Raw genomic sequence first — 23,223 nt, 5'->3', positions numbered from 1 at the left:
GATGCCATCTTATGGACAGCGAGAGGCAGCAAAAGTCATAATCCAGGAGAAAGTCAGAGGAAAGCGGGTAAAGTAATCACATAGAATGCCATGTTTAAACCAGACATTTGAAAAAATAGGGAAGCTGAGCAAACAGTGGCGAAGGGAGAAGTATAAATCAACCACACGATGATGCTCCCAGAACGAAGCACCGAATAAATCATGCCTACATTCAATTTTATTTGCTTTACTGCAGTTTAGCATCGCAGTTATACCCTCATACTAAAGACCAAGGTAAAGCAGCAACCTTTAATTCTATTGTAACACCAGCTCACAGGCAAACACGCTCACCTTGTATTTCTGCAGAAGTAAACTGTTAAGGTATGAGATATTAGCCTTACATTAATTCACTTATATAAAACCAAGGAGGTAAACAGTGTCATGCAAGTGACCACTGAGCAGTGACCCAAAGTCGTCTCCTGTGCTCAGAAAATACTTTGAAACAAAGCAGAATATGTGAGTTATTTGTCATGGTCCCTGTTTGTCTCCAACCTGCATCATTGCCCATTTCACACACACAAGCACAAGCTTTGGCCTTGTCGTACATACAGAGCACATAAAAATGCAGCTGCCCCTGAAAATGGAGGCTGTTTCAATCAATGTGGAGGCGTAATGGGATGATGTGGAATTGAAATGAGTTTTGTGCAAGGAGGGAAATGTCCTCTCTGACAAAGCGGATTTGTGTTCCCATTGAGGAACTCATGGCTGTAATGCATAGAGCTAAGATTTTAAATGGAAGGTGGAAGGCTGTGAGCAAATAACAGACCTCTGATGGCCGGCTAGAACCGGGCATAACATGTAGACGGAAACGTTTAAAAGAGAAGAATAGAATGTGTAGTAGAAGAATAGTAAAATGAAGAGGGCTGAAGGAAAGTAAGAGCTGAATATGATCTAAGCCTGAGCACTAAGATCCACTTATTTTCATATCACTTTGAATAGATGGGAGCGGAGGCTGCACTCCTGCAGATATAGTAGGTTTTCACAAGACAATTTCCAATCATCCCTAATTGGCAGCAAAAATAACACAACATACCTTTAAATAAACCTGTCTCGCTATTTGGATATGATCTCAAGCCCAAGCCCTAACCCGTGTTAAACAAGCTAGTGTAGATGTCAAAGCACAGACCTAGTTCTATCAAATGTGCTCTGTGCTCGGGGCGGCTGAGGAAAAGTGTTATTGTCAAAACAACAGTGCTTTGGAAAAAAAAGAGCCCCATTTTCTAATCCTTCTCCTCAGCACCTGTCACAATGAATGATGGACTGTCTTTGAGAGAGAAGTGTCACAACTGAGCCCAGAAAGTGACTATCAGCGCAGCCAGCACTTCACACAGGCGGTGGCCGCTGAGTGACATTGCACATTACAAGGGACGAGTCCTGCTCACTCACCCATCGCTGCATAAACATGTTATTTAGCAAAGAACAGGGGATTGACAATTAGACCGTGTCATCATAAAACATCTACTCACGACCTTGTCCCCATCAGGCAACATCTCCTGACAGTCGGACAAATGAAGAGAGAAAGAAAAGGTCCCAGGTCTCCTGGAACTTTCTTACAAACACGTCACTACAACGACAAAGCTTTGAACTTTAATATCTGGCAGAAGCTGGCAGTTTTTTTTGTCTGCTTACAGTATGCGTCATAGACAAAATGTCTGGCTCCTCTGACACAATCGCCTTCAGAGACATTGATCGGTGATTGTAAGCAACCTCTTTCATGTCCCGGCTGAGACGAGAGTGATTAAGAAGATCCATCATGCATTAACAGGCCATTACACATCAACCAATTCAGCAATTATGAGAAATCAAGTTCTATGGAAAGATCCATATGTTCAGCCAATAATTACTTTTGAGCAATCCGATGGGGGGGGGGAGAACGAGTGATTGACTGTCCCATGCAGGGTAATTCAATAGGAAAGACTTTAGCCAAAGTAGTCATTAAAGAGAAGGATCATTTGTATGTTTGCTGAGTGAATATAATAAAGAGCAGTGGTACACAAATGGCCGTGGTTATTTCCTCAGGTCACATCGTAGAAATCACTTAATGCTTCTCTGGATCGTTGCCAGTGACGAAGTGACTGAGGCACAGTCATAAAAGTGGAATGGGGGGGGTCAGTGGCCTGCATGCTAGAGGTGAAGGAGGACGACCTGCAGGTCAGCAAGTGTGGACAGGAGTTGGCTTTATTTGAGCAAATAGCCGTGGCCGACCGTCTTTTGTCTCGTTTGTTTATGCTGCCGAGCAGCTGAGCAGACATCTTAACACTTGAGTCCATAAGAATTTTTCCTCAAGATTACTTTACTTAAAATCAAGTGTGGGTTACCCCTTCAAGTCAAGACTTGACAGGGTGTGTTGCGCAGTGAGGTTTGTAAAACTGAATCGTTAACTCAAAAGGAATATATATATATATAAACAATAAAGAAAGAATTCTTTGGTTTGACTGGAAGAGAAAATACAAAGTTCTCATTGCAGTGAGACAGACCTGTGGGGAAGTCTTGTAGTTTCAACAGCCAAACAAAACCAGACAGATATGTTGGCTACAATACGTTCTTTGAAAACTTGAGACGCCTTTGATGGAAAAGAGCAAATTGCTAAAAGGATATTTTTCGAGCTGACACTGGCTGCTTGTACTTTGTACTGTGCAACACCTGCCATATTTATTGTGTCTACGAGCGAGGTGAACTCATTGCAAAAGTTTCTCATGGCTAAAGATTTATGTCGTAGTAAAAGAAGATACATGGGATTTAAGACTTCATTAAAGCTGACGGGGACATTTAGAGCTGGTTAGTTCTTGAATGTTTTTACGTGTCTTAGGTCGAGTTGTCTGTTCATTCCAGTAAAAGAAAAACAACTTTAAACCTTTTGGTAGTTCAAGAAACAGGACTAAAAAGTTGTACTTGTACTTCTGAAAGGCACAAAATCATAATTTGTGACTTCCAAAAGTTGTGCTCTACAATTATGTGGGATTTCAAAGCCTTTCAGTGTCTCCTTCAAGCTGGAATTCTTGTCGCTGAAACTTTACCCTCCAGATTGCCCAGGGAGATAGAGACAACTGGAAAAACAGGTTGTTTGGCCTTAGTGTAGGCCTAATGCAGTAGAACGGCAGGGAGCCTCACCTTAGCAGCGGTAGCTAGGGGACATTCTATGGCCCTTCTATTCAAAGTCCTCTGAATACGTAGGGGAGGGCTTGCACCAGACAGGGCAATTTGCCAGAGAGCCAGCCAATAGAGCTAAGCCTAGACGAGGTTAAACTATTGTTTTGGCTTAACAAGCAAGAGTGAGCAAGGACAAAAGACCAGCGGACAAAAGAATAGTAAGAAAATACCTGACCATTTAAGTGTAACACATCAACTTACTTTGTTACTTTTATTGTGAGAGGAGAGAAAGGTGTATCCCGAGATGAAATAAAACACAGCGGCAGATAAAGACAGATTAAGTTCACAGTCGAGGGCAACTCCGTCAATTTCCAAGAATGTTCCATGCCTCATTTGCTTTTTGAGCAGCAATGACTTAATTTTTTTGGCACATTGCAATATTGCTGTGGTGCAAAATTCACACTTACCAATGCATATCAATTAGGTCCACTTATAAATAAATCCTCCAATTCCTTTTTAATGTGAGGCTCTTATTCCAGAGAGGGAGAAAGAGAGAGGGAGAGAAGCAGTATCCAAATCCTAGAAAAGACAATCCAGCAGGATCCAAGACAGTTTATCCCTGAACGACGTTTTATAAAAAAAAATTGTTTTAAGACAAAGTAGTCTCCGGTTCCTGCTCAGTTATTCCATTTTCAGCGTTTCAGGAACTGTCTTTTGGCTCCCACAGCTATATGTTTCCAGCTGTGGCTGGAGAGTGATATGGCTTGGGGAGAGATCCTTCAGAGGCAGAGCTTGTTCACACACTGAGCGGGTGTTCGGGGACTGCCTGAAAGAAGCCAAACCCACCGTGTGATGTCACAGGAGTCAAATTTCAGAGTGGAGAGGGAGGAGGCTGAGGGGCCTTACCTTTCGAACCTTGACCAATGAAAGATAACTTAGCAGTTCACCTGCATGCAGAAGAAAAAAAGGTACACGTGATGTTATGTATTCCCGCTGCTTAGAGACTCTATCATGGCTTATCTATTGACCACCTTCCAGGGGAGGAATGTGACCTTATGTGCGCTCATATGCCATCCAATCAGAAACCTGACAGCTGGCTGACATGGCAAACATCTCTAATTCGAATTTTAAATGGAACTCCTGCATGTATTTCAAAATCAATTTGCCATGTCATTATCACAGAAACAAAGGGGTTAACAAAGTTTGACCTTGAAACGTTCATGTATTCCCAGGGGGGCGTGGCAATTTAACACATGTCCAGCAACACACTTAGTTTGCTAATGAAACAGTTAAAAAAACAAATTTGGCCTTCGCGCTCTCTTCCCGAAAGAGGTTCGTAGAAAATAAACAGGAGAAAATTCTGGTTCTTAAATCAGCAAGGCGTTGAATATGCACACGCACACACACACACACACACACACACACACACACACTGCCTCTCACTCCCTGCGGTCAAACTAGCTAGCCATGGAGCTAATCATCCACAACAGATGTTCAGAAATGTTCAGTCGGATTTATGACGGAGCTCAGAGGAACAGCCAAGTCAGCCCCTGGTGCTGTTTTTTTCCTCCGCTCTATAAGGACAAGGGATTGCACTGAGAGAGGATGTCAGCACAACCATTCTCCTTCCCCAAAAAAATACCCTCACTCTCTGAGATTCACCATCCGAGACGACAGCGCCTTAATAGATCACAGGGCCGCGGGACCTTGGGGAGAGGTTTGCTCATTTATCCCAATAATATTGTGTGGACTGTAACTCGCCCTCCACATAACAATGTTATTTAGATGTATCCGTGGCGTTGCTGACGCTGCAAGCCATGACCCAGACCGAGACCAATGTTCTTAGATGAAGCCATACTTGGTATTGTTGTGTTGCATTAATAATTAAATTATACATAACAACTACATAATAATATGTTGGTACTTTCTGAACGGGGAAATCATCTTTTAGCATTACTACACTGTTGAATGTATTATTGGCTTAAACTAGGAAATATAAAATGGCAAACTGAAATGTGTTGTTCATTTTTCTTTGTTGTTAACAATGGGAGACATTTTACTGGAGGCTACAGATCTGTGCACACAACAGACTTTTCAGCAAGAAAAAAGAACAGTTTTATCTTTTACTTTCATTCTTGTTTAGTACAAATGGGATTTGGGTCATCTTATAAAAAAGTAATTCAATTTGAACAGCCTGAAATATAAATGAGATATATTCCAGCTGTCCTGCAATAATCGTACCACTACAAATGGAATAGTAAGTAACCACCATTGACACAAACATCCTAAAGTTTAAATCATAACTATCTGCAAAAATAAAAACGGAGGGGAAAACCAATCTGGACATTTCTAAAACCAATCATCCTTTGCAAACTAATGAGATTTTAAGGGAACCTTCAGGAGAATAATTATTTCACCTACACGCCGCTGAGGAGAGGAGAACAAGTATTTTTGTGGGGGGGTGGAACCAGTCTGCACCGGCTCAAATGTCACATTCATTTGAAAATCAAATTGCTGAACAAATTGCACGGTACTAATAGGTAGAAGTAAAGATTATTGACTCGGAGTCTTAATAGCCGAGTGGAAGAGAAACATGAACAGTGGGATGCAGTAATGTTAGTGTAATGTGTCAGTTGCACGACACGACTTCCTTAATTTTTACTGTGATTTTACTGCTGTTAAGTTCAAAACACAGATGGAATTGAGCAGTCACCCCCTGTGCAAGATTATAAACTGTTGCCGCGAGCCACTTCTTCAAGCCCTGGCAGTTTTAAGACTTATCTTTTGCCCCACCCCCCACATGCTTGAAAAGAGTTGAAAACACCCCCCCCTGCCAAGTCTGAGAATTTATAACACTGTGACAACCACCCATCCCCCACTAATTTCATTAGACTTAAAAAAGGTTGACAACCTCTTCAATCTGCAGCAGCCGGCCTCTCCCAGACTTAAGCCAGTGTGCTAACAATACACAGTTAATAGATTCTAGTGAAAGCTTTGATTCGTTGTGCGATCAATGTTTTTCTAGCTTTATTTTTCTGAGTTATTGCACGAACAAAATCACTTGTGTAGCTCCAGGGTTTTCTTGCAGGTGTGGAGCACCTTGATCAAGCCAGACACCAACAGTCATCATCCGCTGGGAGAGTGCACTGGCTGCTGAAGATGAATCATACTGGCCCTGGATTTTATCAATATAACTGTCTGCACCATCGAACAAGTCTGCCAAATACATTTTGGAAAGTTACAGCATTGAGGTAAGAAAGTGGGTTTTTTTGGTGCAGGGACAGACAAGCACATCGACTGAATGATATATACGAGTTACCGAGCACATACTTTGTTTTTTGTAGTTTGAAACCCTGCAGTCTGCAGTTGTATAGAAGAACCACATCTCAGCGCCCAATTGTCTATTATCTATAACGATGAAATTAGAAAAAGGCCTCCTTTAAATGGCATCCAGATAGATGTGTTTTATCTTCCCATTCAGATGGGTCACTGATAAACACAATCCTGGCTGCAGGCCAGTGAAAAAATGCTGACCTGTGTCGTAAACACTGAGCTGTGAAAGTCAGTGTGCTGCTGCTGATGGGCTCTTAAGACTTGCACTATGTCATCGTGTCCAAAAAGCACAGCTGGGCAACACCTGTTAGCTCCCAATTCCCAGCCCACAATTTATCGAGACTTGGCTGCTGCTGTTGTCTGTTTGTTAACTAATTTACCTCCAGATTGTAATCAGGCTGTTATTTATTCCACATGCATGGGGCAGGTTATGACTGACAAACATAGGTTGGAAGAGCACAGGTTACAGGGATTGGAGGAAGAAATTACACATTTAAATGGTTTCTCACTTATTTTTACCTTAACCAGCTAAATTAGCATCCATCACAATATAAAGAGAGCAGCAGAGTAGCGAGAGTATCAAGTTAAGAACCTTTAAATATGCCGAGTAATGCATCTCTGTGCAAAATTAATAAAAATGTCAAACACTGTGCACATCATACATCGAGCTCCACATTCCAAACTCGAGCAGCACACTTTAGGCACTGAATTTTTCTCAGGCCTGCAGATAACACTGGCTCCAGCACCGCGAGGGAAGGGGATGGGACATGGCGACAGGAGGTGTGAAAACGACAAGGAGAGTGGGAAACAGAGCACATAAAAACACAGATAAGATTGGCTTCACGGTGATGACCTTCAGCGAGTGCTGGCATGTGTGCGTGCCTGTTCAGATATGTGACCGTGTCCTGAGGCCCCAGTCACTATATACGTCCATTCAGGTGGACGTGCTTGTATGCCTGTATTGACATGTTAGTTACACGCAGGTGACAAGAAAACAAGTGATCGAGCAGGGTGCCTATTTTTGTTCATATACTCATTGAAAGTCTAAAACAACGAGCACTCACCATTACACTCTGTTGCTGACAACTGGCAGGGCACGCTCTCTGAGGGGAACAGCAGAGCATGCCGCAGAATGCATGAGACAAATCATTTTTATCTGGGACCCCGGCGGGTATTGACAAACCGGGGATGCATTTAGATAGCCCAATTAAAACGGGGAAATGAAGCGACACTGAGGCACTTTACAGCATTGTGCCCCCTTCTCTACCCTCTAGCCCCCCGCGCTCCCTGGACCTCTCCAGAGAGCCACTTCCTTGCATACTGCACTCAGCGATGGGTACAGGGTGACAATGAATGCAAAGAAGCGGGTGGCTCAGCAAAGTCGCTTTGAGCTGAAATATGAAAAAAACGGGGGTGGTAATGTTCATAAGAGGCAAGCACTAGTGATGTGGTATCATTTTTATTTTGTTCCATCTTGCATAGCTAATTCTCTGCACAGTCCTACAGTAGAGTGGGAGTCACCGCTCCGGCACTGTGGAGATCCCCAGGGTGCTCTATGCCAAGGCCCAGAACCGGGTCAAGAACAGCGAGCGAGAACAAGGGGACTCAACGCAACTCTGTGCAACTTCAAAAGGGTGAGCTGACAATCAATGATATGGATGCTGGCTCCATTTATCCAAACATGTCTTAGCGGTTGACCTTCAATGTCATCCACGCCCTCCCTCTCCAGCCTGCGTGGATCAGCCCACTTCTTCTCTCACCTGAATATGTCTTCCTCTGCTCTATTTACCGAGATCTCGCTTTGTTTTTTCTTGATCAATGATCAATCCGCTGAGATTCCTGTCAGGAGCATTTTTTTCTTATTTCTGAACTGACAGCCTGACAGCACCGGCACACAACACGAATCTCATTCATCTGCACCCCCCTTCAAGTTGACTAAAAGTGCTCCGAGACTAGGATAACATAAAACATCTCACCTTCTGTGGGAGCGAAAAGAGTGATAGCGAAAGCAGCCTAGTTAGTTCTCCAATCAAGGAAAAGCCACAGAGCAGCTGTTGAGCAGTGTTACATTTCACAGGCTACTGTCAACAGTCCTGCAAAGATGCAAGCTGTTTCTACAATGCATCCTGTTTTGAGAGGCTATTTTCAGAGAGGAAATTGATACCTCTGCATCTTTGTGAATGTATTTATTCCCGAATGTTTGCAAAACTTCGTCTTCACCCAGTGTTTGAAATTGTCTCCTACAAATAAGCAGTTTGTTATATGACATCTATAATTTACATTTTTCCAGGGATCTCGAGAAAATGAAAACAGTCAAGACCAAACAGAAAAAAATGATTAACAATGCAATTCAAAAGTGTTTTCAGGTGGATTTGACTCTGGAGCAGATTAGAATCGAGGTGGATATGACTCAGATACCAGCAGCAAACCTGCAACCTGCACAGAAACTCACTTTGTGCTAAAATATTGGATGTAAACAGAGGCCACTACTTTGTGCAGTGCCTCAGACGGAGTAAGTAAGAGTGTACAGAGGAGACTTTGATCAATCTGAAAAACTTTCATGGAGGTTCCTAATAAAAGCCCCACAGAACCAAGCCGGGGAGGCTACACTTTGTCTCTGACAAGACAGCCCTCCAGATGCTTTCCCTCAATACATTTCTGCCACACACAGAGGATAAGGTGCTAGCACTCAGGAAGATAAGTAGCCTGACCGGCTATAGTGAAAAGTGTCAACTGCTTTTCAAATACACTCTAAGCTTCACGGATGTTCGGTGTCAATATGTATTATACTTCAACCACACAAAAACAACAACATACGAGTCCGTGAAGAGCTTTTAGAAATTCTAAGGACTTATTTTTTTCTTCTCACAGAACAAACTGGTGCAGTTCTCATAAATGTTCTAATATTATAATAATGTTCCATTGGCATTCAGAAAAAAACCACTCGGACACAAAGGGAATGCATTCAAAAACACACAAATCAACTTTAGCATTGTTAATGGCTCTCATTAGGAAATCTCCCAAAGCTTTGCACCAGAGTGCATCACTTTACTGCAATCAAAAGGATGGGGATATGAAATTATTCCCTCTGTTGCAGAATGCTACTTCCACAGCTAAAAGGAAATAAACTACAAATTACGAGCTAGCCTCTTGCATGAATAACTGAAGATGGGCTGCATGCTCATGGCTTGGGCTGTGTAAATAATAGGGATATTCATAACCACTAATTTCAACTAAACATAAATGTAAATTTAGACGATTTCCGAAATGGGCAAGGAGGGACTGAGCGAAGCAATGGTGCAAACTACTAAGCCACACAACTTGTATATTTATATGAGAGGTGTATAAATATATTCTGTTCATTATGAAACCGTGGTGGGACAAATTAGATCGTCTACTGTGTCAGGCCAATAACGTCTCAGTAATTAATGGAAAATAATTAGGTCAACAATTTTATATCGGCTTGCTGAGTGTGGCTAATGCTAGCATTGCTAGCATCAGCAGTCTTCTTTCCTTGCTGGTCAACATGATTGTGCTGAATGTGGTTACTAATTAAGTTTATTTTGACAGAGCCAGCAAATAAACTTAATCAATCAAAATCTGCCAAACCACTTTGTTTTATGGGATATTTTTAGTGCGGTGAGAGAGCCCCGCCTAATGGCAGGCAGATGTGTAATATATAAAACACAACAGTTCACTGGCATTTGCAGGAATAAAAAGTATTTCTAGTATGACTGGCCAGATTATCGAAGATTATTGTTTAGCTGAATAATCACACAAATCCACTAGTTAGTTGAAAAAATACCAACATAGTTAGACTATCCAACTGTAAAATAAATATATTGAAATAAATTATGATAATTTTCATACAATGAATAGAAGAGACTGCTCTCAGTAACATCAAGATTTTCTGTCACATGGTATTCCTCCCGTGTTTAGTAATTAATCATTATATAATTTAAAAGTAAACAATATAGTTTTCTTGTTGTTTTTTTGCAACATCAGCGACATTTTGGTTCTTCCAAACAAGAAGAAAAAAATCGAAGGGATACACTGCGCCAACAAATTTTCCAAACAAACACAAACATGCATGCCTGAGCGCGCACAAACACACACACACACACACACACACACGAACACACACACACACACACACACACACACACACAAAAACCATTTCAACAGATGAAAAGCCTGCCAAATAAAAGAGTAATCCATCACTGGTGCCATTTTGCATTTGCAAGGTCCCTCTCTTCAACAATGGCTTGACTGACAGGGAAAGATAAGGGCCCTCTGTTGACCAAAACAGTCGACACATGGGGGAACAATGGCAGAGTCATCATTCTACTGCACAGGGAAACTAAAATTATATGACGTTTTGCATGTAAATTAATATTATGCCTCCAACTTTATAACAACTAGTGTTAGTAAACAACCAATTCAAAGAAAGAATGGTGATTTTTTTTAACTGCTTTCCCTGCTGCCAAAATTGTAAGTCTTAACTTTGAGTACAATTCATGGTACTTATTGGTGAGACTGGATAGCATTAGGGAATAAGTTTCCTGAAAAAAGGAAAACACAAAGTTTAAATACACTCAATAAATGACTAAATAGCTTCGGCTAAACAGAAATCCGAGCCGACCACAGCTTTACTGGAAATGTTGGTGCTTTGCTCTTCATTAACCATTCATAGCAAGGCGTAACAAATGGACTTCGACTGGCTGACTAGAAAGCTAGCCCAAAATAATTAAGGAAATTAAATATTCAACATAAACTTCCTTATTATAGCATCGGTGCCTCATAAATTTATAGAGAAGAAACGAGTGGATTAATTTGAGTGCTAATGGAGAAGAAAGACAGTAATTTCCCTTTTCAGCCATTCAGCTTCATTTAGCCCTGTGAAGAGTTACACCTTCTCTTTCTTATCTCAGCGATTTCTGCAGCGTGACAGATCAGGAGAACTCAATTCAGAGCGTTGGTCTCCATGTTTAGAAAGAGAATTCTGTGGCTAAAGAAGCAAGCTCATAATGAAAAGAGAATGTGAGCATGAGTGCTCCAGGAGGGGAAGAACATTTTTCTTTTCAAATAGTTCAGAGATCTCTGTGCCATTTTTACCTCTTGATGGGGAAGTTTTGCTAAATGTAAAGTGCTAAAGTGCACTGCTCTCTGAGGCGCAAATAGAAATGGAAAAAAAAGAACTATGTACCTCAGAGACAGTTCTGCCCCTGGAAACCTCGTCTGGGAAAAATACCTGCACGTCCCAGCCTGACTTAGCAAGAGGATTCAAACCATCAAGCTTTTAAGGGATTTCCATTTTTTAAACACACCAAAGGCATATCCCTCTACTAATACTTGATGGCTTTCACATCATTTCATTTGCAAATTTATCATGGAATCAAAAACCTTCTCTGCAGATTTTTGTCCCCCTATATGTGTGTCGTCTCTTGCTTTTAGCAAAGTGTCCCGGCTTACAAAGAGCTCTGGGACATTGACAGCAGAGTCAGGACAACTGTCAGCTCACTCTTCACCAGTGGATCATGTCGGGGGGGGACCTAGAGATGTGATCAGCAACCCAAAACACAAGTTAAAAGAAAGGCAACACTCAAAAACTATCTTATGTTCAAATGACTGGTTCACTTACATGTTATCCTTTTGTTTCTCTTTCAGAACCTAACTTTGTGTATAGTGAGGTTAATATTTAGAAATAAACTAAAGATACAACACCATTTAAATCTACTGTGAATCAAGTTCTCAGTTAAATTCCTGAGGACAGAAATATTAAACAAATTCAACATTTTAATGATCTTAAGGAGACGTAATGAAACTAAACTTTAAACTAAAATTAAGTAGGTTCGTTTTTATCGCAGGTTTTATAGTTGAGTGTTCGCAGTGGGTGCGGCAGAGGGATCAGCATTCTCAGAGTTAGTAAATTCCATTAAGGCTCCCTACTGTCTGACCCACCAGCACGGCATTAATGGGGCCACCATGCTGGTAACACTGAAGCATCCCAGTACAATCCCCCCCCTCTTCCCACAGTTATCAAATATTTCAGACTGAGGTCAGAGCAATACTCTAGGTCACGCTGGGGGGCTGCGAGCCAGTAAACACAGCATGCCATCATGATCACAGGTCAGCTTTTAAGAGGTGCTGCATGTTTAAAGTTAGACTGTCCAGAAAGGTAAGGCGCCTACTTGTTCCACTAGTCGTTGGCCCGTGCTCTGAGCCACGTGGCTGATCCCATCGGACAGCCCCAAACTGAAATGGTCGGTGAACCGTGATGTAATTTCCTCCAGCATCTCCTGATGCGTTTCGCCCGGTGTTCACCTATGAAGAGGCTTCCCAGCAGGAAAATGTTCACATCACTTCTGATCTCAGTAACTGGTTTTGCCACTGCAGTTATATTTCTGACAATACTAGGAACAGCGCTGCCGTGGACAAATGCCACCTTTCCATCAACGTGGCCTTTGGGTTTGGAAACTCGTCTGATAATAGCTTTGACATGCAAATGTGAACTCAGCATGTGGATTTATAATGCGATCTGTCCTAAATACAAATACTTGTTGCCACATCTAGACTCTCCACAACACACATTAATAAAACATAGTATGGTAGCTAACAACAAAAATACAAATGTAACAACACCAGTACAAATTTGTACATTATCTGTATATAGAGCACATTTTATTTATTTACTTTATTCCAAAAACCCATTTTCAACACCCCCTTTTAAAGATTTTAGAAATAGGGGCAACTTGCTAAGAATGTAACAACCACCAGAGGACTATAAAATAATGAAATGATCAATATTTTGCTATGCTGTTCTCATGCTGGAGGGCTCAGCACAGAATCATATTTTCTAGTGCAGCCGACTAGAATAATAAATGCTACTTCGTCCTCCCATCACAAACATGCAAAGGGATAAATAAAGTGAATATCCTTCACACGACTGACATGCACACATGAAAACCGCAGCTAATTTGGACCATGATAACAGAGTGTTTACTTTAGGGCTATTGTGTGAGTCTCAATTACACTATACAGGTGTTTGTGTTCTGGTGTCCACCCCCTCTACAGCACCATGGTGATACAAATGCGTTCTTGAGGAAAATAACTCCTTTGGAAACCCTCTGCCTAATTTTCCTGGGGAGCAGTTCCAAAATTGTGTCACCAGATGGCCAATGCTTGTGGGCGGACAAGCCACCATGGCAGCGAAATATGTTCACTGCAGAATTAAACTAACCCTGTGTCCCTAAATTGACTATGCAAATTAGTCTACATGTCAAATACCCTAGACTAAATTGGCAATTTAAATCAAGCAGCTAAACTGTAACTAAATAATACAAGTGTGGGAATGAGAACAGTCTCCGGGGCAAAGTATGACTCCGATTTTGAGTAGCAAGTTGGTCACATCACATTTTAACAACTAAAACTGACAAGGGAGTCACATTATCTTAATATATATTTATTTCAAGGGTAAACTATTAGCTTATATCATTCAACCAGCTATTTCGTGGGATATGATAAAATCTAATTTTCATCAGTTTAAATCAATGTTGCTTTTAACCCAGACTTATGGGTTCCTTCTCTGTGAGCAATTTATTTCTATTCCCACATGTGATTCACACATTCTCCTTTCTGAATATGCTGACAGACTCAAAACCCTCTAGCTTCCCCTGAATAAAACAACACACATTTGCAAGAGCAAACAGGTCAGTAAAATCCAATCAATACCCATTATTGGCTCAGCGACGGCCAGGATTTGTTAGAAAACAAAGACCCAGTCTGACGGGGGCGGGGTGGGGGGGATCCTTCAAACCCTTTTAACTTGAAATGTAAAATGAACATTTCCTGGTCACTTGAGTGCACACCTTCTATTTATCATTTATGTCAAATGGAGACCGCACTACACTTTTCCAAGTGTAAAAGCTAAATGACATCTGCTTTCCACGGGCGCAGCACCCCAGTTGAGGTGAAAATAATCAGAGCAGACATGAAATTACAAAAACATGCTGTGACCTTTCAAGTCTGAGGGGGGAAAGGCTGTGTATACATTTACAAAATGTGAGGGGACAGTAAAAAAAAAAAAAAATCCCCATCACAGAAATTGGAGTGTGACTAATGGTTAGTGAAAGAGCTGGTCTGTAACCTGAACTCTAAAATAATCTTGCCCAAGTCTCCATGGCCACTTTGGGGGAGCAGTGGGGGGTTTGACAAGGGGAATGGCGGACCACCTGCACAACCAGTGGAGCCAGCTCTGTACTGGCACCACCATTTGTTACGCTCTGGGTTCCCATTACTTTAGAGCTAGTTTGGCTGGGAAATCCATCTCCTGGTGTCAGGTTTATCAAAGCTCGACACAAACGGCAGAGGTGGAGAGTGGAAGAAGAATCAAAGTAAAACCGAGTCTACAGACGATAGACAAGTCCTAACTTAATGGGCATGAAATCCAGCGTGTGAAAGTATGCCTCGCTAGCTCGTATATTGCATTTTATTATAAATATTAAATATTATAACATGATTTAAGGGGTTGTGTGAGGCCAAGGTAACAAGCCTCCACATTGAAATTATGAGTACGGGGGCTGATTGATAAATTCACAAGGTAGAAGGACACAATTCTAGAAATACAACGTTTATTTCCCATAGTTTGTTCTGTAATTTACACACGTACTCAAGATGTCAAGGAGCGTATGGATCTCATCTGTGTAGAAGTTGCCATCTTGAACCTCCAGAAAGCGGAGGCCACTATTTCACTGAGCTGTAAGATGGGGCACCCCCCCACCCCCCCTCTTCGTGTTTCCACCATGTCCTCACAGACCTCCTCGGGTGATAAGCCCTTGAGACCGAACGGATGACTGCACGAAGGCCGATGTTGTCCATTTCCTCAGACAGTGCTGACTTGCAATCTTCAATTACTCGAAACAGAAATACCACAAAAGTTATTAACTTCAAACTTTACGCACGATCACTCAAAGAGTTGAATTGCGAGTGCATGTAACAGGAGGGGTATAACTCATCTGCTTCTACCTTAGGCCACGAACTTATCAATCTCCCCTTATAGCAGCATTATATGCATGCACCACCAGCCGCAGCAAGCCTAGTGTCAGTCCTGAATTTAATAGGCAGTGAAACACGAACTGAAAGCGACTAATAAAGGTAATGTATGCTGTGCGCGTTTGAATGCTAGCTTGGAAAATCAGCAGGAGGAAGTCTTCAACCTTATTCATTTCATTTGAACTGATCACTGTATACAGTGGAACACTACAATTACAGGTAGTGATGCACCGGATCATTACTGATACCAACCTAATTAAGGCTGGTATTTGACAGTCATAGAAAACCAACCTCCTGTAAATACTGTTTCCTGGCCAGAAAGTAATATAACGTTAATTTTATTCCTGAAATTGTATTATTCAAATCATTTATGTGGCCATTCCTTCCAATATATTATTGTTAAGCGAATATCTTTGAGTTCAGGAATGCTGATTGGACCAACCTTGAAATCTGACAACGCAATACTCAGATAAATAATCACTTGATTACTCAATAAACCCTTATATTTTGTTGTTTGATCCTTTTGACTCATAGTTAAGTAATGAGGGAGTATACCAATGTGAAAAGAACATATTCTAAAGATTAAGAAAGAGCAATGGTGTTAGATAAGATTTTGGAATCTCATTTTATGTGCTGTAATTAGCATTAGGATCCCTACTTCCAGATGTAAATGTTCGTAACACTTGATGCAAACTGGGAATTGCATAGAAGTGTCTACCTACCTGCTCTGTCCTTTTTACTTGGCAAAAGGATAGAAAATAAGGGCAACAGAGGTTTTTCTACTAAAGACCAAAATCCTCGAGGCCGAATCTTTCTGCATGTTTCCCTGCATCAATAATACGGACTGACGTGCACAAGATACTCTCAAGGAGAACCAGTCGGTTTGTGTCACCAGACTGCTTGCCATGAAATAAACAAATGAAAACTGACAAGCCTTGTGATAGTCCTTACATCCTCATGAACAGGACACATCCTTGTCCACGCTGTCCACCCCTTATGGATTTTTTACATGCAATCTGTTTGGCTCCATTTCATACAATAAAAAAGACATGAAAGAAGCACCACCCAGAAGATATAAAAATAGTTAGCGCTAATTGAGGGTCCTTTGAGTTGTGTGAACGGCTATGAAATACAGATCCGATGCACTGAGCATCTGGGAGTGGTGGTGGCACGGAGAACGTGAAGCAATAAAATGTCTGTCAGGAGTTGAAACAGACCTTGAAGAGTGCAGAAACTGTACGAGCTGCAACAATGGGCAGCTTCCAGTGGGATTTTACAACAGAAGTGTAGAAAAGAGCAAGGATGTTCTCCATAAAATGCATTTATCTGTACCGCTAATCTACTGCACTTTGTATGAGAGTGATAAAAACCGCCCAGTGGTGCTACTGGAGGCCTAGATTTCCCTGGGGATCAATAAAGTATCTGTGTGTCTGTGTATCTATGTATCTACTTATCTATCATGACACTGTTTACATCATTACGTCCAAAAGATGTTAAAGTAAACTTCAGGACCCAGGCCAGATAAATTTGTCTGAAAATCTCGAAGTGAGAATATTTTAATACCATTCTGCCTGATTGGGGGCAAGCCATGTGATATTAATTTGAAAAAACTTCACATTAAAATGAAAATTACTTTAAAAGTAATTTTTTTTAGTACCAAGGTCTCCTGGTGGAGGTGCCAAGGTCAAATCTAATAAAAATGTAAATTTGTGCAGTTAAAAGAGCAGATCATTTTAAGTATACAATATTAAATAATGGCAGAAATCTGGGCAAATTTGGAATCTGGGCAAACACAAGTCGATATTGGTTCACTTGAGTTCACAACACATTAATTCAAGATTTGTCTTCTCCCGCTGATAGTCCAACATGTCTCCTTGTGAAGCCCAGCAGATTGTCCAGCCCTATGTTACCAAGGAAACTCATGAACAGTACACGCTTGTTAAATTACAGATATAATAAATACAATGCGTGGTTTCTTTGCTTTTTGAATTATGTGACTAACATAAGGTATTAAGGTTTGTATTTATGGGGCATAAAATGTTCAAACATTTCCGAGGATTTGATCATTTTGCAAAGTATGAGACTACAATTGGAGACATTACCTATAATAATACAAAATAAGCAAAGCCTTTCAGGTGGAGTTCACTTAAGATGAAAACATTTAAGGCTTTTAGTGAAACGTAAAGGGTAAAATATGAGAGAATACAGTGAGCCTGGAAATTGAGGACCAAAAAGGTAGTCATATGACGCATTTCCACAGCTTTACTCTAAAGCTCCTAATTAGTTGAGACATTTTGCTTAGTGGCTTGGCATTTTAGCCACGGGGGGGCTGATACAGGAGATTGTATTGGACATGCTAGCAGAAGGACACAACCTGAACGGCTGATTCAGGTCCAAATCCTCGACTAAAGCTCTCCTCTACTAAAACTGTGCAAAAGTTTGCATTAGCAGAGGAGTAAATGTCCATTCTTCTCGCAAAGTCATTGTATTTTTAATCCAGGTGTGTAAAATAGGCATCAAACCTACCAATAGGACACTAGCAATTTCCAGATACAAGCCCATTACCCATTTAAATTGTCATGCAAGTTTAAAACTACATGCATTTGTTATCACAGGAGTTATTCAACAGAAGCGAGGCCTAGATAGAGATGTTCATTAGCCTATTGCTGAGACAAACACATTTGATGGATTAAACAGTCAAATATAACAAGATGCTTGAACTGCTGTCCTGGCTGTTAAGGGAGATCAAAGTGGGGCCTGGGGGTCTGGTGAGTACGGGGAGCAGGATTGGTTCAGCAGAGCTCCAAAAGAACAAGTGCTGGACCGAGGAGATACGACATCAGACGTGCGCACTGCATTCCCCGAGGCTTGTTCTTTCTGAGCTGTCAGCCTGCCCTGCACCAAATGAGCTGCAAAGGAGGAGGGCGCAAACATTCTTTCAGAAAGCACTTCTAATCTAACAATAAGCATAAGCCTCATTTGGTAATCTGCCATCTTAGTGAAGCTGGTTGAATACGGAAAAAAGAAAAATTCGGTTATTATTATTTTTTTTAAATGCCGTCCCCTATAAATTATCATCCAACTGTGAAAAATGTGACACGATTCAGAGAGAAAACTATAAAAGCAATTATAGTCCCACGTTTCACAATAGGTATGCTTTCAAAAACCCATTTCTGGAATCGAAGAATAAAGAAATGATTAATTAAGTAATTAAAAAATGTATAATAACAACAGTGAAATGCTGTTCAGCGGTAAAAGCCTTCATGACATATTAAGGTTGGAAGGAGAGAACCCAGGATTTGAATTTCAAGCCAGGAAGACCTAACGTTGCATGTGGACATAAAAAAATATGGATGTGTGTGGCACTCGCTCTGCTGTCGGAGTACTTTCCTCAGTGACACACACTATATTTGCCTGATGATGGATTGCCTGTCTGCCTGCACTAGTGCACACACGGTAAGGAGACAAAGTGCTGATAAAATGTTTTTTTCTGCTTGGCTTTCAGGCACATTAGAACACGCAGGCCCAGTTTGTCACTTTCTTCAACATTTCAGAAACTCAATATGATCAAGTTTGTGTTTGGAAAAAAAATGCAGGTTCAAGCATTTGAAATGAAGAAGGTGTTGACTTTCCTGTCCTGTTAGTTAAGGGCCAGACTGTCTGAAATCTTTTGTCCTGGTGGAGGTTACAATCACTGCCAAGTCAGTTATAAAGCTGAGCTGCTAAATATGTATTGGTTTGATCTTCATACAAGTGGGAATAGTTTATCTCTGGGTTTAAAAGAACAAAACATGCTAAAGATGTTGATGTTTGGCATATTTCAGCATTTCTTGACATTTTATTCAATAAACTATTGATCAGTTAATGGATGTGTTGTTAGAATTATCAATAGATGAATTGACAAACAGATGGATCATTAGTTGCAGCCCAACGACCCCCACACACACACACACACACACACACACTCTTCACTGCAGCCATTCTGAAAAAGTGTAACTGCATGCATTCCCAACATGGTGGATGATGCAACTTACAGCTTGTTCTCTTCCAAGTTCTTTCCCAGACTTAGAATTAGTCATCCTCTCAGTCAGCAGTTGTACTTTCAGTTGTACTTAAGACTAAATTGAGGAGGAAGCATAAGGCAAAGAGGAGGGGTATAGGATGTGGTGAGAGCGTCAGCTGAGGAGCTGTTATTGGTGCGTTGCCTTGACACGCCAAATAAATCTCTTAATGTGTCTAAATCCACATAGGAATGCATGACGATATGTCTGAGAAAAAAATGGCACCCAGTGCTGCATTGTTGCCATAGGAGGACGTGTTACCGTCGTCCTTGTGCAGAGTGTGACCAATCGATTTGACTTCCGCCTGAAAAACAACACGGCGAGTGGGGAGAATCGGCATCTGCTGTGTCCCGCCCTCTCTCATATCTGCGGACCATTCAAAGACATATGATATCATACAATGCTCAGTTTTGAGACACTCGAGCAAGGGGGCAAGAGAAGAGGAGGAAACTGTGAGAAAGGGAAGGAGAGGGAGGCTTTTGTCTCCCCATTTCTCACGGTGGGTATCGGAAACAGCCAGATGCTGTCCATCACAAGTGAAGGCCAGAGAATAGGCTGCCCTATTTATCTAATGAAGAGGTCAAGGGATGGGGGGGTGGGAGGTAAGTGGGGCAAAGCCAACGCTGTCATAATGCCAAAGCCGAAGAACTTCCAAGGCCGCCAGATCACCCATCACATAGCACGGCAGTAGATTTTCAATGTATACATAATGGGTGGGAAAGCCTTCTCCCCAACGAGCCACTTCAAAAGACAACCCTCACGAGCAACAACGACAAAGTGCCGTTTGTTTAGGGGAAGGATTTGCTGATTTTGAACAGTTTAAGCTGAATGAATCTGTTGCAGTGTTGTTAACGCCAGAGAGATTTCACGGTTCATCAGATTTGGGGTCACAGTCGGACACAGTTTTAACACTGCAGTGAAAACAAAGGAATCATAGAATCTGACTTTTTTTTTCTAAACGTGTAATGATGACTCACTGGCCACAAATCTGGCGGTTGAGCATTTTGATTGCTAGTGTTTCAGGACATGCGCCCAACCTCCTTTCAACATTGTGGACGCACGGTCTCGGTCTATCAGTAGCCGTAGCATACTGGGAAACCACAGCGCTCCAAAGTGACACTGGAGGCTCTTCCAGCTCTGGTTTCCCTTGGGCGTTAATCACACCAATGACACTCACTGTATAAGCTACAGTTACATCTGACCCATCTAGCTACTAGCATGGCGTAGATGTACTGTAAGAGAACTGGCCCACTGCAAAGATACTGAGTGGATCACTGACTCTGATTTGTACCCAAGCTTAACTGAATTCTTTGGGAATAATAAACAAACTATTTTTTTAATACGGTGGATTGGTTTTGTTTAATATTTTTGTCCGTTTAGTTTTGCTTGTTGTTGCCTGTACTGAAAATCATACAGGTTGTTTAAACATATGTCTAATTGGGGATGTGGAGGTCACCATTACCACTGCTGTAATCATATGGATGAACGACTCCGGGGCCGTGGTGGAACACAATGTGCATTGATTGGTTTTGGAGAATGGATAAAGTTGCCAAAGGATTCCTCTGAAGTCAAACCTCCTATAGTCCTGTTCTATAGGATGGTTGGATTATATTCACATTTCACAGAGACCTTCCGTTAACAAGGCAGAGGAGTGGGTACCAGCCGTAAATAGCCTGTTGGACTCTCACTCTCACCTTCTCAGGCTTGAGGCTACGACTCTGAATGAAAACATCTTGAACAACCTCTTTTGAAGCAGAGACACTCGACTAGACCTTTGTCATGACTATTATCACCAGAGGGTTCAATACTACACAGTACTTAAACCTAGCCATGCACAGTGTGAGATCCAAGTTGTCTCCAGCAGCCACTCGTCCGTCCAAAGGACAAATAGAACATCTGTGTTAGCGTGCTCTAGTTTATGTTCTGCAGCTTCAAAGCCAACAAACAGGTGCTAGGAGTTTAGATGGAAAATAAGTACAGTATAAAGTAGAAAAGAAAAAAGTCAAGGGTTAACGCTGCTCTGATTGTAATAACTTGGCCCTTCTACACAAAAAACTATGATTGGATTTCTGATGATTGCTCTGCAAACCATGCGTGAAAATTACCATTAATAAATAGCATCCATAGAATGTATTGGACTTTCACAGAATTTGTGTAGTTGCTATTTGCACAAAGACTGATTTCCAAAGGCCCTGGAACTCGTGTGTGGTATTTGTGCGACCTCTCTAGGTGTGACATACATTTCACTACAACATCTGCATAATGGCTAATGCTGTTACCATAGCAGCACCTGTGATTGATGGCTTTGTTAAGAGGAATAGTTACACGCCATTAAACTGGTGTAATAGTGCATGGCAGTCATCTCAATAACCAGGGACAAAGCAATTAACAAGTCGTTAAAAAAAAAGAGAACAGACTAATAAAACACGGTGCACACAAGTATGAGTGACGTGCCTTGAGATCCGCCTGTGTGAATATTTAACTTTCAGAAAAAGTGTTTACTTGTGTGTACAAACTGTGTGGGTTTAGTTTAGATAAATGCTTATTATCTGTGCATACTGTATGTAGATTTGCGCTGATATCACCTACGCCAAGGGGGTCACATTTTTACCCCCGGTCCGGTTGATTAGATTGAGCTACCGAATGGATTTCCACGAAACTTGGTGGAATGATGTGACAGGGGAAAGAACCCATTCGATTTGAGAGCAGATCAATGCATTTGTATATGATTTTCTTAAAAAAATGCAAGAAGGGATTTTTCTTTGTGACATTTTCACGGATGCATGGATCTTTATGAAAAACTGATATCAATGAGTGTGTGCAGTTTGGTGCAGCTTGATTGGATATAAGGGGACTGTTGGACCTTGGTGGTGGTTTGCGCTCTACTGAGTAATGTTCTACTTTCATAAATGTGAAACAAAGTTGGCCTGCTACTTCACATTTTCCTACGTTACCTCGTCTTACGCCACATATGCTCTAATGGTGCTGGCTTGAATGCTCATTTCCACTGGGATTACGCTTCGCTGTGCCTTGATAATAAGTTGATGGCCAAGTCAAGAGTACTTGTTCACAGGAACACCGTCCTCCTCTGACGCCCAGAAGCTGGGAAGTGAGCACAGCAGCACTGGCAATGATTGAGAGAACTCAAAATTCAAATGAGAGAGAGAGAGAGAGAGGAGATGGAGTGAAACAGATGTGCTGTTGTTCGCCGAGAGCAGCATGCATACAGGGTAAGCACGCACAACCGCACACCACCACACATGAATCTATATACACGTGCATAGACAGCCGGGCCACTCCATCATCCTGGTTGAGGGCCAATCCATCTATTGCTGGTTGACTGGGATCCAATCACCATTCCCAACAGGGCCAGAATGAAAGAATGGCAGACAGCCTGTGAAGAAGCCCACTCTCACATCGCAGATTGATGGGACAAATCTTGGGGCGGTTCATGAGGCGTTCCATATCGAGACGAACATACCATAAAAAAAATCTCTGATGTCATACGGCACTTGAAAACAGGCCTTTAACCTCACTCTGTGTCAGAGCGTGGATCTGTTGCTTGTTTCGTTGTAGATGAAGGTTTTTCTTTTTTGCCATTCAACCATGAGAAGCCCATTAGGATGTGTCATGAGTTTCAGTTTTATTT

At 41.5% G+C, this 23,223-nt stretch overlaps 1 protein-coding gene and 1 long non-coding RNA gene across 3 annotated transcripts in view; one reads left to right on the top strand and one right to left on the bottom strand.

The window, feature by feature from the left end:
- The window catches only part of LOC128454056 (receptor-type tyrosine-protein phosphatase F-like), a 156,225-nt gene that overhangs the window by 114,299 nt on the left and 18,703 nt on the right, over positions 1-23,223 (bottom strand).
- LOC128454057 (uncharacterized) overlaps positions 1-23,223 on the top strand; it is a 60,797-nt gene that overhangs the window by 19,965 nt on the left and 17,609 nt on the right. Inside the window, exon 3 of one of the 2 annotated variants that reach the window (XR_008341595.1) lies at positions 6,218-6,341. The exons of the other annotated variant lie outside the window; for it this stretch is intronic. This is a non-coding gene — a long non-coding RNA (uncharacterized LOC128454057). Of the gene's footprint in view, positions 1-6,217; positions 6,342-23,223 lie in introns of those variants that run through there. 2 annotated transcript variants of the gene reach the window in all.

The sequence above is a fragment of the Pleuronectes platessa genome, chromosome 13 (assembly GCF_947347685.1).
Source record: "Pleuronectes platessa chromosome 13, fPlePla1.1, whole genome shotgun sequence".
Lineage (NCBI taxonomy): Eukaryota > Metazoa > Chordata > Actinopteri > Pleuronectiformes > Pleuronectidae > Pleuronectes > Pleuronectes platessa.
This window is presented reverse-complemented; position numbering and strand designations above follow the sequence as displayed.